The sequence below is a fragment of the Microtus oregoni genome, unplaced genomic scaffold (assembly GCF_018167655.1).
Source record: "Microtus oregoni isolate MIOR12 unplaced genomic scaffold, Mior012 000006F_ref0000085, whole genome shotgun sequence".
NCBI lineage: Eukaryota > Metazoa > Chordata > Mammalia > Rodentia > Cricetidae > Microtus > Microtus oregoni.
The window spans coordinates 663,292-680,806 of record NW_024543065.1 but is presented as its reverse complement, the minus strand read 5'-3'; positions in this window follow the sequence as shown (position 1 = coordinate 680,806).

Here is a 17,515-nt window from a genome sequence, read left to right as displayed (position 1 = left end):
ACAAAAGCCCGTCTTAAATACAGACTGTACTTCAGTTATCGTATACTGCTGGAACCAATGTATACTGAGAAACAAGCCGGCGGTCCCTCAGCTTACAGGATGCCTAGTCCTGCAGTTCACCTCTGGAGAACAACACAGACACCTGCTCACACAGAACCCCTGCTCAGAATGAGAGAGGGTTCAGTATTCATGATGAGGAAACTGATTAAACAGCACACATTATTCTCTCGTAGAAACCTACACAGGTCTTAAAAACAACACACGTGGAGCTGGAGAGATGACTCAGCAGTTAAGAGCACTCACTGCTCCTACAGAGGACCCGGGTTCGAGTCCCCAAGCCCACATGGTGGCTCATAATAACCTTCTGTAACTCCAGGTCCAAGGGATCCAAAACAAAACTCCGAAAGGCACTAGGTACGCACGTGCTGTGCATATATTCATGCAGGCAAAACACATACGTAAAATACAGCTAAGTCAATCTGTTTCACGGTACAATGCACAGTTACTCACAGAAATGATGCTAGATAGACATCCACAAATAATATTCACAGTTAACACCGGTGATGAGCTCTCAAGATTTTCCTTTTGTTTCATCTTAAATGTCTCTATGAATTATTTTCCAGTTTGGCTTTGTATGGGTAAAATTAAATCATAAATATTTAAAGGGTTTAAAATAAAAGCAAATTCACAGTGGCTTAAAGTGAGGTTCCTGGGGGTGTTCAAAATCCTAAGGCACATCACACCTGCCATCCAGTGCAAGGTCTAAACCAGAAGACACTGACCCTGCCCTCGCGTCCTCCCCTAGCGTCTGGGTCACACATGTTCTCCAGTGTGTCTCTTCTAGTGCTTCCCTGTTTGCTTCAGCCACTCCCACAACCCCCCCCCCCCCCCACCGCACCCCACAGACCACACTCAACAGTCAGGCCAGAACTCAAGTCTTTCCCTCAATACAAACTCAGTGCCAAATTCGCCCAAGTGGGCTGGGAACCTGGCTCTTCAAGAAAATAGGAACAAGTGCTGCTTTGTTTGAGGAAGTACGTACAGATGGTGACAACTCTAGGAATATACAGGGACTTGGGGAGCAAGAGCAGAATCGGTGACTTTTGGACAGGGGACATGGTCTGTCAACTCAGAGAGTGGGAATAGGTCTGAACCCTAAAAATCAAGTTCAGTAAACAGAAAACGCAGTGTTTACATTGGGGTCCTTTGGAGAAACAGAAACAATAGGCTGTATACATCACCATTTAGCTGAAGTCACAGAGATGATAGACAAGGAAAGACAGATGATTGGCAGGTAGATAGATGACAGATACATAGATGATGACAGAGAGACAGACAACAGAGAGAGAGAATGGACTGGTTTTGTTTGGCCGTGCTGAGGGAGGAACCCAGAGTCTTACCATACTTGTCAAGGACTCTACCACTGTGTTACACCCTCAACCCCTATTCTATAGAATTCAGCCTAGGTCTCTCCCCTCAGTGATTAAGTTTCTCCCCAGGGGAACCCCTGACTCCCCCGCAGTTCTCCCTACTACTGTAGTTGGCCACGTATTTAATAAACAGGAGGGTCTGACTGGAAGTAAGGGGGTCCACAAGACAACACCACCTACAAAGTACCACAGCAGACACTTCGGATGTTGTAAGAACAGCAAATACATGGACCACGAGAAGGTGAGGGAGGGGGACCAAGGAATCAGAAAATAGTTCACGGTTTGACTCATACACTCAGATCCTTGGGGCAGGGTGGCTGAGTGAGGCCTCGGTGGTTACGAGCATTTGCTGCTCTTCTAGAGGACCTGGGTTTGATTCCCAGCACACTTGGTGGCTCCCAACCAGTACCAAGGGATCTGATGCCCTCCTCCCGGCTCCATGGGCACTTAGGCATACACATGGTGCACAAATATACATGCAGGCAAAGCACTCACACACATAGAATAAAATAAAACAAAATAAAAAGAAACTCATCATGTAGACCAAAATTGAGCACTATATTTTCCGTCAAGCAATCTTCTGTGCTCCCCAGTTAACCCCACCCTCATCAACGGTCAGCTCTACAACAGTTCTAGGTGGTGAGTTTCAGAGTATACAGGCAAGAATGCTCCCTGCAGCCCGACTGGAGATGGTCAGAACTGCAATGCAACCCACATGTCTACCAGCTGGAGGACAACAAAACAGATTATGTAAGACCCATGCAATGAGAAACCGGCAATTGTGAAAGAAAATGTATATGGGTATGAAAACTGCAAACCGTATTGTTGTAGCGGAGAAGCTACTCAAGCTGTACTGTGTGTTATATGACCCCATCGTGTTCGTAAAGAGAGAAGTGTGTGAGCATGCTGATGTTGGGGCGGGGGGCGCCCCCAGGGGGGAGAGGATGTATACCAAAGTGCTGACAGTGACCCTCTCTGCGGAGAGAAGTAGACCGTAACACTAGAATGTTCTCAATGGGAATCTGATCATGCCTAATATAAGTGCAAACCAAAAATATGGTTCATAGAAGAACTAACAGATTCCAGATTCCTTTCTCTTTTTAACCCCAGGCATGTCTTTAGCAGTACTTCATTAAAGGCACTCTCCCCTGGTGTGACTGGTAGATAGAGAATGCCCTCTCTGAGGTGGACAGAACAGTATCTTATCAAGTTCTTAAAGATCAAACTACATCCTTGCCTCTGCAACCATGAGCATTATAAAGCTCTGCTCCACAGGATCCAGGTCCTCAGTAAGGCCCTGTCAACATCCCTGTACTATGGTAATTCCCTAGAAAGGCAAAGGCCTAGGCTAGTTGGAGCTCTCAGTGGAAGACCAGGGAAGCAGAATTTAACTAAAACCATGAGCAGAAGGTTAAAGAACAAAGTAGAATGTTAAACTGTCTCACCAATGTGGAGTTCAAAGTTCAATAACAAATTACATTACCTCTTCAGTTAAAGGCATTTTAAGGCATATTTTTATATAATAACATCTTTGTAATTAAAAACTATCTCCTTCTATAATTGGTCAGTACAAAAAAGGGGATATAATTAATTTTTATTTTTAGCAGGGTCTTATGTAGTCCAGGCCAGCCTCAACCTCCCTACACAGTTAAAAGAATGACCTTGAACTTCTGATCTCCGTCTAACCCTCCATTCTGATGCAGAAACTGCAGGCACGTGCCTCCAAAACTGCTTTATACAGTGCTAGAGATTGAACCCACGGCTTGTTGTATGCCAGGCAAGCACCCTACCAAATGAGCTACATCTTCAGCCCAAGGGGGGAAAAAATTAATGGAGCCACGTTGACACTGTTTAAAGCACAAAACGACAAAGTTTTGTCACTAACAACTGCTTTTTAGTCTACCCCAGAAATGCTGGGTTTTCCAATTCTACCATCATCTCAGATAAGAAACAAGCGAAACTTCTATCCAGCTGTAATTACAAAAACTAAGAAGCACGGCATGAGCATCACTCAGCACAACGCAATTCCTCTCAGGAATGACTGAATGGAAACTCCCGGCACTTGAGACATTATTCTAGGGGGAGGATAGAGTGTCAGGGCTCCTTCAACCACACTGTTTTCTCCTTTCTTCTTCGATTTCAATCAATCGCCAAATCCCCAGGAGTCAAAACAGGGAACTGCTGAAGGAAGGAGAGGATTCCAGACCCTTTCATTGCCTAGTGGAGGCTGAGGCAAGCCTGGGCTACAAAGGGAAACTCTGTGTCAAAGTAAGAACAGAGAAAAGGGGCTAAAGATGGCTCAACAGTTAAGAGCACTGACTGCTCTCCCAGAGGACCCAGGTTTGGTTCCTAATACCCATACGGCAACTAAGAACCATTTGTAACTCCAGTTCCAGGAGATGTGACAACCTCCGCTGGCCTCTGCTATGCATCGTGCCTGCGCACATAAATCATGCACAAACATACATGCAAGCAAAAACAACCCAAACATATAAAAATAAATCTCAAAAAATATAAACAAAAAATGAGGAGAAAGACAAAGTGAGACAGAGCAAAGAGATTGTTTTGACAGGTTTGGTGGCAGTTATGATCCTAATACTCAAGCAGCTAACACAGCCTGGGCTACATATTGAGCTTGAGGCTAACCTGGGGTACATAGAAAGACCCTGTTTCAAAAAGAAAAAGAAGCTAGGCATCTTGACACACACCTATAATCCCAACCACCCAGGAGGCTGAGACAGAGATCACAAGTTCGAGATCAGCCTAGGAAACTTAGCAAGGCTCTATTGCAATATGTGTGTGTGTGTATTTGTTGTTGTTGTACTTTTATGTGTTTTTGTGCTTTGCCAACATGCACATCTTTGAACAATGTGCATGAAATGCCCTCCAAGGTCAGGAAAGGGCAGCAGATCCCCTGGAACTACACCTACAGACTTGTGTAAGCTGCCACGTGGGTGCTGGGACTCCACCCAGGTCCTCTGAAAGCAGCCAATGCTCTTAACCACTGAGCAATCTCATCTGCCCCACTGCTAGAAAAAAAATGTTTGTGGGTGGTAGGTAGAGCTTAGTGGTATAGAGCATTTGCCTAGAATTCAAACTGTTTTCTGCAGGCATTCCAGCAAGCAGAGGCGAAGGAAGGTCCAGACTCCAGGCCTATTACCGCCATGATAAACAATGTACTCTGCAAAAAATCATAAGTTGTTGTGAAGGGTAAACGTGATGTTTAAAAATATGTCTCAGTCTAACCTAAGAAAAACTAGTTCTTTTTTTTTTTTTTTTTGGTTTTGGTTTTTCAAGACAGGGTATGATAGTTTGAATGTAATTGGCCCCCATAATCTATTAAGAAGTAGTACCATTAGGAGGTATCGCTTTGTTGGAGTGGGTATGGCCTTGTTGGAGGAAGTGTGTCACGGTGGGGCCAGGCTGTGGGGTATCCTATACTAGGAATACCACCCAATGAGTCAGTTGACTTCCTGTTGCCTGCAAGATATATGACTCTCAGCTACTCCTCCAACGTCATGTCTGCCTGCATACAGCCATGCTCCCCATCATGATAACAGACTGAACTGAACCTCTGAAACTGGAAGCAAGCCACCACAATTAAATGCTTTCTTTATAAGAATCGACATGGTCATGGTGTCTCTTCACAGCAACAGAAATCCTAACTAAGACACAGGGTTTCTTTATGTAGCCCTGGCTGTCCTGGAAACCAATCTGTAGACGAGGCTGGCCTTGAGCGCAGAGATTCACCTGCCTCTGCCTCCATAGTGCTGGGATTAAAGGCATACACCACCATGCCAGGCTATCTTGAATCAATTAAGTGTTAACTGTTCATTATTTTTTTTTTTATTTTAATTTATTTATTTATTAAGAATTTCTGCCTCGTCCCCACAACCGCTTCCCATTTCCCTCCCCCTCCCCCGATCAAGTCCCCCCCCCCTCATCTGCTCGAAGAGCAATCAGGGTTCCCTGACCTGTGGGAAGCCCAAGGACTGCCCACCTCTATCCAGGTCTCCTAAGGTGAGCATTCAAACTGCCTAGGCTCCCACAAAGCCAGTACGTGCAGTAGGATCAAAAACCCACCGCAATTGTTCTTGAGTTCTCAGTATTCCTCATTGTCCGCTATGTTCAGCTAGTCTGGATTTATCCCATGCTTTTTCAGACCTAGGCCAGCTGGCCTTGGTGAGATCCCAATAGAACATCCCCATTGTCTTAGTGTGTGGGTGCACCCCTCGTGGTCCTGAGTTCCTTGCTCGTGCTCCGTCTCCTTCTGCTCCTGATTTGGACCTTGAGATTTCTGTCCGGTGCTCCCGTGTGGGTCTCTGTCTCTGTCTCCTTTCATCGCCTGATGAAGGTTAATATTCCTGAGGATGCCTATGTGTTTGTCTTTGGATTCACCTTATTTAGCTTCTCTAGGAACATGAATTATAGGCTCAATGTCCTTTATTTATGGCTAGAAACCAAATATGAGTGAGTACATCCCATGTTCCTCTTTTTGGGTCTGGCTTACCTCACTCAGGATAGTGTTTTCTATTTCCATCCATTTGTATGCAAAATTCAAGAAGTCCTTGTTTTTTACTGCTGAGTAATACTCTAATATGTATATATTCCATACTTTCTTCATCCATTCTTCCGTTGAAGGGCATCTAGGTTGTTTCCAGGTTCTGGCTATTACAAACAATGCTGCCATGAACATAGTTGAGCATATACTTTTGTTGTATGATAGGGCCTCTCTTGGGTATATTCCCAAGAGTGGTATTGCTGGGTCCAGGGGTAGGTTGATCCCGAATTTCCTGAGAAACCGAAACACTGCTTTCCAGAGTGGTTGCACAAGTTTGCATTCCCACCAGCAATGGGTGAGTGTACCCCTTTCTCCACAACCTCTCCAGCAAAGGCTATCATTGGTGTTTTTGATTTTAGCCATTCTGACAGGTGTAAGGTGGTATCTTAAAGTTGTCTTGATTTGCATTTCCCTGATCGCTAAGGAAGTTGAGCATGACCTTAAGTGTCTTTTGGCCATTTGATTAACTGTTCATTATTATCTTGGGGTAATTCCTCAAAAGGGGTTGGGTAAATACTGAAAGAGCAAGGAAGAACTGAATGAATGATTTGATACTTCCACAACAGACACGTGTATCAAAATGGCACATTGTACTCCATATTACATATCATCATCATTTGTTAATTTAAAATAGAATTAAAGCCAGAAATGAAATGAGGGCTTTTCGACATAGAATACTGCCCTGTAGACTGCTATGCTAGAACCTAGGGTGACCTTGAACTCATGGTGATGTTCTTGCCTCAAGTTGCAGGATTACTGGTACGTGTTAGGATGCCGTGTTAGGATGCCGAGATGAAACTAAGAATTTTCAAAGGAACAGGAAAAAAAATGTGTGTAAGTGGGGGGGGGGGCATGGGAAAAGATAAACTCAGACATTCTAGAAAAGAAAAAAGGAAAGGTACATGGTTTATATGTCTCAAGGGTATCCCTTAGGACGGCTAGCAGAATGGTTTCATCCCTAGGGGAACAAGGAAGCTACGGAAAGCATGGGAGAAATCTGCTGTATTTGAGGAAAGGAGAAAGCAGGGGTAAGATGTATGCCCAGAGCTCTAAAGGCCTGAACTGAGTCTAGATCTCTCCGTCCCCCCAGCACCGGAGCTGAGACTGTCTTCAGAAGATGGAGGCTGAGGCACCAGAAGGAAAGAAGGCTTTGGGGAAGCTGGAAAACCAAAGGTTGAGCAGTGACCAGCTGAATATTCCCTTGACACAGCCGATGTGAGCCAGCCTGGGGCCACGGTGAACCCACATATTTATGTTGCTGGTTCACGGAGCTCAGGTGTGGATGCTGGTGAGACTGTTGGGGGAAGAAGTGAACTGACTGGGATGGGGGAAGAGCCTGAGTTTGACTTGGTTAAAACTCACCCCGATAGTGGCACGGTAGTACTTGGATGTCGTTGTAACACTCGGGAGGCAAGGGCAGGATGATGAGGAATTCAAAGCCAGCACCAGCTTATAGAAAGCCTGAGGTAGCTTGGGCTATACGAAACACTGTCTCAAAGAACAACCAAGTTGCTGAGGCAGCTTGAATCCTCTCTTCCCATCCTGGCAGAAGCTTGGACGTTGATCCTCAGAAGATGTTAAAACAGGCTTTCTGGGGTGAGAATACACAGTTGAGACATACCAAAATACAGGGATCAGATGAAGAAAGTTCTGCATGCTCAGGCTCCAGCCTGCCCTCCTCGCAGCCCCAAGGGAACCGACAGCTAGGTCTCGTTTTTATAGCAAAGAGACTAGAAGGGTCATTTCTGGAGAATCACTGTAGCCTATGATGGCCTCATTACTAACAGGAGGCTTCGGCCCATCCAGAGGACCAGCCTCCATCTCAACAGCCTCTGCCCTCCCCCACTCTCAAGGGACAGACAGGGAAGACGCCTAGCCATCACAGGAAAAGTACAGATGGCTCAGTGGTTAAGAACATTGCCTGCTCTTCCAAAGGTCCTGAGTTCAATTCCCAGCAACCACATGGTGGCTCACAACCATCTGTGATGAGGTCTGGTGCCCTCTTCTGGCCTGCAGGCATACATGCAGACAGAATACTGTATATATAATAAATAAATAAATATTTAAAAAAAACAACAAAAATCAAAATCGGGGTACAAAAAAAAAGACAAAGAAAATAAGAAGGGATTTAAAAAAACTAGTTTAGTAACTTTTTCCAGAATTTAGAAAACATTAGACTTATCAGGTAGCCAACAGATATTAATTAAGACATCTATGCATTCCAAAGGGTGAGGGTGTGAAAGTTCTGAAAGCAGTGGGGGATCACAGAGCTGACCACAAAAGCTTTTAGAGGGGAAAAGCAGCTACTCAAAGGATCAGACGCCAAGGACTGGGCTTCTCAATAGCAATGCTGGGATGGAGAAGATTAAAGAGCTTGGCAGAGAAACATCTCCAAAATACAAAGAGTGGGGGCTTCAGCCTGGCAAAATCGCTAATTACAGGAGCCAGGAGACTCCACAAAACTAATGCTCCAACTAACCTTTCCCAGGAGGCTTCCAGAGGCAGGGATCCACTGCTGTGCTTGAGATACAAAATAGTCCCCCCAAAACACATAGAGCAAGGCTTGGGCCCCAAAGCAGTGATATGGTTGGGCTTGGGCCTCCAAATCAGTGGATTCATTGACGGATGAATTTATACTTGAGTGGGATATTGAGAGGAGTAGAAAGTATGAGAGGTGGGGCCTGACTGGGAGGGGGTGGAACTTTAGAGGAATGCCTCTCAGGTCTCTCCCTCTGCCCCTCTCTCATCCCTTCCCCTTCCTTTCTCCTCTCCTCCCCACCTTTTACCAGATGCCGGGAGATGAACAATTCTCTTCTATAATAAAGTTTCAGCCTTGTCTTGGGCCCAAAGCAAAGGATCCAGAAATCATAGACTGAAATATCCAAAAAAAAGAAGGGAATCGGCATGAGGGAACGTTCTAGTATTTACTAAAGTACAATAGAAATATCTGAACGAAAGGAACTTGACAGGGAATTCAGAACAGCCCTATCCTTTCTAAAACAGGCATGGTTCTATTTTAAGCACTACTTGGGGGCTGGGGTACAGCTAAGTGGTAGAGGGAACACTGTAGTGCAAGGCTCCCGGTTCTGTCCCGTGTCGCCAAAATACCACGAGAACAGGGGTTCACAACTATAATCCCAGGAGGCTGAGGCAAGAGGATTGCTACAAGTTCAAGGCCAGCCTGAGCTGCATAGTGAGTTCTCTGACAAACCACAAGACGCTACCTCAAAAAGGTAAAATAAATAAATAGTAACTCCCAAAACATGAACTATCGTCCTTTGGTTGATTGGTTTATGGTTTTTTTCTTGGGAGAAGGGTGTTTTTTTTTTTGAGACGTGATTTCTCTGTATAGCCTTGGTTGTCCTGGAGCTTGCTCTGTAGACCTGGCTGGCCTTGAACTCAGCGACCCACCAGCCTCTCCCTCCCAAGTGCTGGGATTAAAGGTGTGCGCCACCACCACCTGGCTAAATTATATTCCTTTTTAAGGACTTAATATAGAAAAAAATCGTTTTAGATTACTCCAATTTCCATCTTCTGTCAGATCCATTAGCAAGAAAAGGTGAGAAGACAGTTGGCATTCCACACCTAGACTCCGACTGCCCGGCTTAAATGGTACTGCAATGAGTGTGTGACATCTTCCCATGCTCTTTAAGATTCATTTTCACCAATTCATGTTACCAGTGAGAAAGTCTGCCAAAGAAAGAAAACAGTGTAAGAACTGTCGAGTTCCATTTCTGGCTGCAGAGATGGGGAAACCCAGTCCTAGTTAATACAATCGCTGCCCAGTTCCCAGAGATGGGGAAGCCCAATTCCATTTAATACAATCGCCGCACAGTTCGAAAACCCTTCATTGCAACTTTTTTCCAACTTCAACTTAAAAAACAGGAGTTCATTTTCACTTTGGAATGCCTAGTTGAAAGTAAACTGTGACCTTCAAGAATTTAATTCCTTCCCAGTGATCCCCCTCAAGAACATAAATTGTTGAGACACAGTCACGGGGGGAGGGGGGGAGAACATTTCCAAGTCATGTTTGACATGTAAAGTACCTGAAACTTGACAGGGGTCCTTTTTAACAAGCTCAACATGATTTAAAGGCGTGTACTTTACCAAAGTTCTTTGGATTCTGTAAACAATTCAGTTCCTTTTATAAAGAACGCACAGTGAAGCCAGAGGGTTCTTCAACGTTTTGCACCCCGCAGTCTCTGAACAAAAATTCAACCCAAATGTATTCCTACAGAAAAACAAATGAATGTATTCTTGTATTTCATGTGCAGATAGAATTTCGAGATACTAAATCATAAACCATCAGGTATGGTCTTCAAGAAAAGGATTAACTATGTAGACACAAAAAATAATTTTCGTCAACAAAAATAAAATTTAAACAGGCTTTTCTCCTGTTTGAAGGGGAGTCTCATGGCTTATTCTAGGCTCCCCTCAAAAACGACACTCTCCTGCCTCAGCCTCCCATATGCTCGGTTTAGAGGCATGCACCACGACTGGCTTAGGCGAGCTATTGAAACAGCTGTTCGTCATCTGTTTAAAGTTCCCTAGAAAACATAGTTTTATTTAAAAAAAAAAATGTATTCCATTTATATATATATATGTTGATAATGCACACAGGGTGTGTCTGAGTGTGGGCCCACCTATGAAGGCCGTGGTGTGCATGGAAGCTCTCAGGAATCAGTGCTCTCCCTCACCATGTGGGATCAAGTTCAGACCATCGGGTCTGGTGGCAGACACCTCTACCCACTGAGCCATCTCGCCAGTCCTAGAAAACCACAGAGTCACTTCCGTAGCTAGTAGATTACAAGCACTCAGACCTAAATGTTCTACATAGAGCTGCCCATCACTCCACACTGACTCTGCAATGCCTGGTGGCTCACCTTCCACCCCTGCCCTGGTGCTCTGACGTAATTAATACCGGATTCGGAGAGCACAAGGTCTATGTTCTCAATCCCATACACCCAAGCACCTTGCTGATGATTTTATCCCTGCTTCCAAAGACTTGTACCCACACATATGCTATAATCTCATAAAGACACACCCTCCCCCACACACATATACACAAACACATCCCTGCTGCCCTCTAAAATGGAACCCAGAGGCCTGATCCAAATGAGGTATATTATAAATAATGTCCTTAAATCACATCACTTAGTCAGGGAAGGGGTGTCATGTTTGCATCCTGATTGTCGTTTTCCCACCAGAAAATTTATTCTAACATTTATAGGTATTTTTCCTGAATGCATGTGTCCATCCTGCTTGTGCAATGCCCACAGAAGCCAGAAGAGGGCACATGATCCCTTGGAACCAGAGTTAGAGAAGGTTGTGAGCTGCCATGTGGGTGCTGGGAATCTGACCTGGGTGTTTGGGAAGAGCAGTCAGTGCTCTGAAGCTGAGCCATCTCTCCGTCTCCCCAGTGCACATTCTTACATGATGACAAACAGGCTTGGGTGGAGTGGGGCGGAGTGGGTGAGGACAGAGTGATGTTACAGTTAGGATCTAGAAAGTCCCTGAAAAGACAACTTGAAGAAGACTCAGCCTACCCTAATAGTCCTTTCTGAAGGTGGTGGAATCAACAGGGGTTGGGGCCTGATGTGAACAGGTAGGTAGCTATGTCTCTGTCTCTCTCTCTCTCTCTCTCTCTCTCTCTCTCTCGTATGTGTGTGTGTATCTACATCCATGTGGAAACCAGAGATCTACATCAGAGCCTTCCTCAAGTTGCTCTAGGTCTTATGTTTAGAAACAGGCTCTCCCAGAGAATCTGGCCCTCACTCCTTTGGTCAGCTGCCCCCACCCCTGTCCTCACCTCCCCAATGCTGTTGCCTCACCCAGCTCTTACACAGTTGCTGGCGATCCAAACACAGATATTTGTGATCACACAGCAAGCACTTCGCTGACTGAGCCACCTCCCCAGCACCAGCGAGATACTGTTTGAAGAGCACATTTGTTCTGGATGCTTCCTCTCTCTCCTCCTTATTTCCGGGCACCCTGCGGCAAGCACCTTTAAACCATCGTGTGCTCTTTCTCTGCTCATCCCCCTTGGGGTCATCACAGAGCCAAAGAGGTGAGGCTCTGCAACACTGGGCTGCAGCCTCTGAAATGCTAAGCCCACACAAACCTGTCTTCATTGCTACGCTATTTCCTTGGGAATTTTGTCACAGGGATGGAAACTGATACTTGTGCTTTATTGAAGAAAATAGAAGCCCAACAGCTGCTCACAAATTAAATGCTGCCACTTAGCAGGTTTCTAAATTAGACATTTTCTGCAAATAATAAACCCAACTTGCTGGAACTCCAAATAAAAACTCACCGATGTCATCCCAACCTGAGAAGAGGAAAAGGGACATAAAGTAAGCTCCTATCAGACATCCTCAAAATGCCTTTTTGAGAACATACTGAATATTTCAACCTAAGATTCTATACCTGCATGCCAATGGTCACGTTATCTTTAAAAAAAAAAATCCTTGAACCTCAAAATAATATCAAACCTACCCATCAGGTCGCTAGAAAACTCAACTAGCCAGAACATAAACATCATATTATTAAAGTCCAGTCAAACAATGAAGTCCAGTCCTTCATTCTAGCACCTCAGTTCCCTCAGCCCCCAAGACAGGGTTAGCCCTGGCTATCCTAGAACTCACTCTGTAGACCAGGCTGGTCCAACATGCCCAGCTAAACTCGGACATTTAAAAACGCTCAGAAACAAAAGGAAAAATCGACTGGAGCAAAGCACCAGCTGATAATTATTATTCGTCATTGGCAGTTTCATCATTCAGGCCAGGCACCTATGTGGGTACATAATTTTATCCAAAATGACGGGCTACAGTGTTGGTGAAAGGCCTATTGCACAGAGGAGAAAACCCGGCCCAGAGAGGGTGAGTCACTTTCTCAGGAACACAAGCTAATAAATCTCATTTCTTAGCCATTATTCCCCACCGCCCTTTGTCAAACCATTCTACTTCTCTTTTTTTTTTTTTTTTTTTTTTTTTTTTTTTTTTGGTTTTTCGAGACAGGGTTTCTCTGTGGGTTTGGAGCCTGTCCTGGAACTAGCTCTGTAGACCAGGCTGGTCTCGAACTCACAGAGATCCGCCTGCCTCTGCCTCCCGAGTGCTGGGATTAAAGGCGTGCGCCACCATCGCCCGGCCATTCTACTTCTCTTTAATCTCCCCAAATTGCAGTAGCTCATGCCACACTAAGAGATAGTTTATAGACAGATAATAGAAATAAGAATACATGGAAAAGTTGAGTTATAATGGGTTAAAGTAAAACTACAAGCAATAAAGCACCACACTAATTCACACTTATAAAATTGCCTCATGTTTATTCATATCTGGCTCATCCCTATGTAAAAGTTCCCCTGAAAGCCAGGCGGTGGTGGCGCACGCCTTTAATCCCAGCACTCGGGAGGCAGAGGCAGGCGGATCTCTGTGAATTCGAGACCAGCCTGGTCTACAAAGCTAGCTCCAGGACAGGCTCCAAAGCCACAGAGAAACCCTGTCTCAAAAAAAAAAAAAAAATTCCCCTGAAGTTTCTTATCTTTTTCTAGTAGCACTAGAATATATGGTCTCTACTTGACATCTCAAAATGAATTTTTATGCAACCAGTATTCAAAAACAGTAACCCTCCCTCTTGGGGTTTTGTTCCAAAAGTCCATCCCTGCCCTGTGGTTGGAGTGAATCATCTCCCCATCCTAGACGATGTTTGAAGTTCCTGGGAAAAGAGAAATTACCCTAGCTCCCAGACTAAAGGGCAAGCCCGAGGCCAGGTTACTAATGCCTAAACCGAGAGGCCACCAGCTGCACCTCTTACTGTCCAGCAAAGCTCCCACTGTTCCTTCTGAAGCCCATATCCTGCTGACCAGGGAGCAGCTCCTTTGAGAAGCCGCTGGGAATTGAGTGCTGGTAGCTCCAGCCCATCCCAAGCACAGACCCTCCGCATGCTAAGATCTCTAAGCTGATTGGCTCCTCCAGTCTTGGGCCATCTGCAGACACCATTTTCAAACCCAGGATGAACTCACAGCACCTGGGTAGCTGCGAGCAAGAAGAAAGCTGGCAGGGTCCAGACCTGAGATTCAGATCAGTGCCTCGGCGGTGGACGGGGTGTAATAGATACCCAGAAGGTGCAGACACCTGCAGGCTCCAGGGTCACGCTTGGGAACTGTTCATTCAAGGGTCATGGGTCACAATTCTCTTAACCAAGCAGTTAATGGTATTTTTCACCAGTAAAAGAAACGGGAATTATAGCTCAGTTAGCAGAGTGCTTGTCTAACATTCGAAAGGTCCTGGATTTGATCCCTGGCAATGCATAAACTTGGGTATGTTGGAATATGCCTGTAACCCAGCAGTCCAGAGATGAATAAAGAGGATCTAAAGTTCAAGGTCATCATGGCTATACAGCAAGTTTGAAGTCAGCCTGGGCTACAGGCAACACTGTCTCAGAGAGAGAGAGAGAGAGAGAGAGAGAGAGAGAGAGGAAGAAGAAGAGGAGGAGGAGGAGGAGAGAAGAGGAAGGAAAGGAAGGAGGCAGAATGGGGGAGACACTGGAGAGCTAGTGTTATCATTGTTTCTGGCCCTCCACTCACTACCAAGTAAAACCAGAATCCCAGTGTACATACACCAGAATGTAGTGAGTCTGGGGAGAGAGAAGAGAGAATTCTTTAGCATATCACTTAACCGAAAACAAGCCTGAAATTGGATTTGTTCCTGTGACTCCTGTCTTCTGACCCTGACCATGAATGCCTGGCAGAGGAAAAGAGGCCAGAACGGGAAGCACTAACAAAGACTCCGTGTTCAGAGGCTAGACTGTCTTCCAGTGCAGGGCAAAGAACCAGACAAACTTGGTTCGCTCTCTGTAGATTCACAACGGCATGGTCACACGGGCTACTGATTTGTCCGAGGGCCATATGCTATTGGGCAAATGGCACAATCATTTATTTCAAAGATTCAAAACAAAATAGAAAATACTTACTACGCCCTAGCTTAGTAAGATGCTTCTCACAATCACAATGAATAAACAGAAGTTGGGCATAGTAGTGTATGTCTATAATTCCAGCACTTGGGATGTTGAGGCAGGACGCCGCCAGAAGTTTAAAGCCAGCCAGAGATACACACTAAATTCAAGGCTACCCAGGCTATACAGTAAGACCCTGTTTAAAGACACCAAAAATAGCAGGCCTGGCAAGCCTGTGATGCTAGCGCTTGAGAGGCAGAGGCAGGAGGATCAAATGTTCGACCACTGAAAGTAATTTTGGAGGAGAAAGTTCCATTTTGTGTTTGAGACTGGAGCGTCTTGGGATGGTGTCAGTCTCCCACAGGTACCAATGGACACACACATCCAAATAAAATGTCTAATCATATTACAGAGCTAAGAACACAGCTCTCCAGACAAGGCAAGTCAACTGTGGACAAACTGACATTTCTGTGCCACCATTTCGTCATCAGTAAAAGGCAGGATGTTAGTGTGTGCCTTCTTATGAAATGTTATGAAAGCTAAATGAAATGGGGACATAATAGACATGTTATCAATATTAGTCATAGATGCTACCTTACAAACATTAAAACACAATAACATTATAATTGGGCTTCGCACTTTGCAAATATGTTCAGATTATCTAAGAAGTACTAGCAGGATAGACAGACATCTCTCCCAACCCATTTACACAGCTCCATCCTCAGCTACCTTTACCACGGTAATTAGCCCCTACTCCCCCATCCCTCTTTACCCGGTATTTTTCCGAAGCTCTTCTGCATTTAAGAGATCTAAGGCTATCAAGAAAACAAGACCCAAAGCTGGAGACAGGAGATAGTTGACAGCCGTCTGTTTTACAAATCTTCTTGGACTAAATTAAAATAAACACGCACGCATGTTGACAAACAAGGTGCCCACCAAGGTGAGCAAACTGTAGACAGATGGCTAATCGCCCCTCTGCTGAAGGGAACACGGGAATGTGTATTTGCTTTTTTCTTCTCAGTCCTTTTGTTGTTGTTTTGTTTGGGGCCCAGTGTCTTATCCGAGTCTGTCCAGCACCCTCCCACTCACGGACAGTCCTAGGAGAGTTTATTTCCTTTGTGAGGGAAAAGGAGAAAGCTAACCAGAAAGAAGATGCGGCATTATAACATGTTCGTCCTATAGACATACTCCTCCACTAGACCCAAAAGGAATGAGAAACAGCCATTGCTAACTGTCTCCACACCATGACCAGCTGTAAAGAACAGTACTGTTCTTCTGAGGTAAACCTAGACATAAAAAACGGTTGGTTTTTCCAGAAGACAGTAATAAATTCCGAGACTTAGCGAAGAGTCTACTGATGGTTCTCGAGCACACGTCCTCCTAGACACTGTATTGTGAGTGCAATTTAGCGGATTACAAAGAACCAACCGCCTGGAAAAGAAACACCAGATATCACCAGGACAGTCGCAGCTTCTACCTAGTTCCAGGATAACATCAAATGGTCAATGCAAAATAAGACTGTCAGGAACACACCCCAGAGCCTCTCCTGTTTAAGACAGGCTCTGGGTGCTTGTGACATGAAGAAATTCTTACAATATAGGCTGGGGTAGACAGTCAGAACTGAACACTATGTACAGAGAACGTGACCAATTGGGTCACTGGTGATGCTCAGTGATAAGAGTGTCTGGCATGTGCAAGGCCGTGGATACCACAGACAGACAGACAGATAGACAGACAGACAGAGATACATACTATCAATTGCTATACTTCAATAAATATGAAGATACATATGTATATGTGTACAAACAGCAATATTGTCCAATACAAACTTTTTTTGTATTCTTTGTTTCTTCTGTGTTAAAAAATTCTTCTGGTTTGAAATTTATGAATATACATTAATGTTCAAATCAGAAATGTACCTCCTAAGACCAAAAGCTTTTCCATTAACTTTGTCTATTCTTTTGAGACATGGTCTCACCATGTAGGCAAAGGTGGCCTCCAACTCACGATCCTCCTGCATCAGACTCCTGAAGGCTGGGCTCACAGACATGCCCATCATAGCTGACCTCAGTTTTCTTTTTATTTAGAAAAAGTAGACCGTGTAACCACAAGTTGCTTCTCGATCCACACTTTATTGACAATGTTTTTGTTTGTTTGTTGTTTTGGGTTTTCAAGACAGGGTTTCTCTGTGCAGCCCTGGCTGTCCTGGGACTCACTCTGTAGACCAGGCTGGGCTCAAACTCAAGAGATCCCCCTGCCTCTGTTTGCCAAGTGCTGGGAATAAAGCTTTGTGCCACCACTGATAATGTTTTCACCAGCCACTTCTGAACAAAATCAGCACCGCCTTTTGATCTGAGGCTGGATCTCAGGTTAACGACTAAAGAAAAGTAACTCCAACGACCAAAATTCCTTCCTGTGCCTGTCACATGTCACTGTGACAGTACCACCTATGACACCGCAGCCAACAGGCAGACCTTGAAAGCCATTGCGCTTATGTTTCAGACTGTAGGTCACTATCTCATAGTAAAACCCTCCCCCACCAAATCCGAATGCACGCCTACCTAGATCAGCA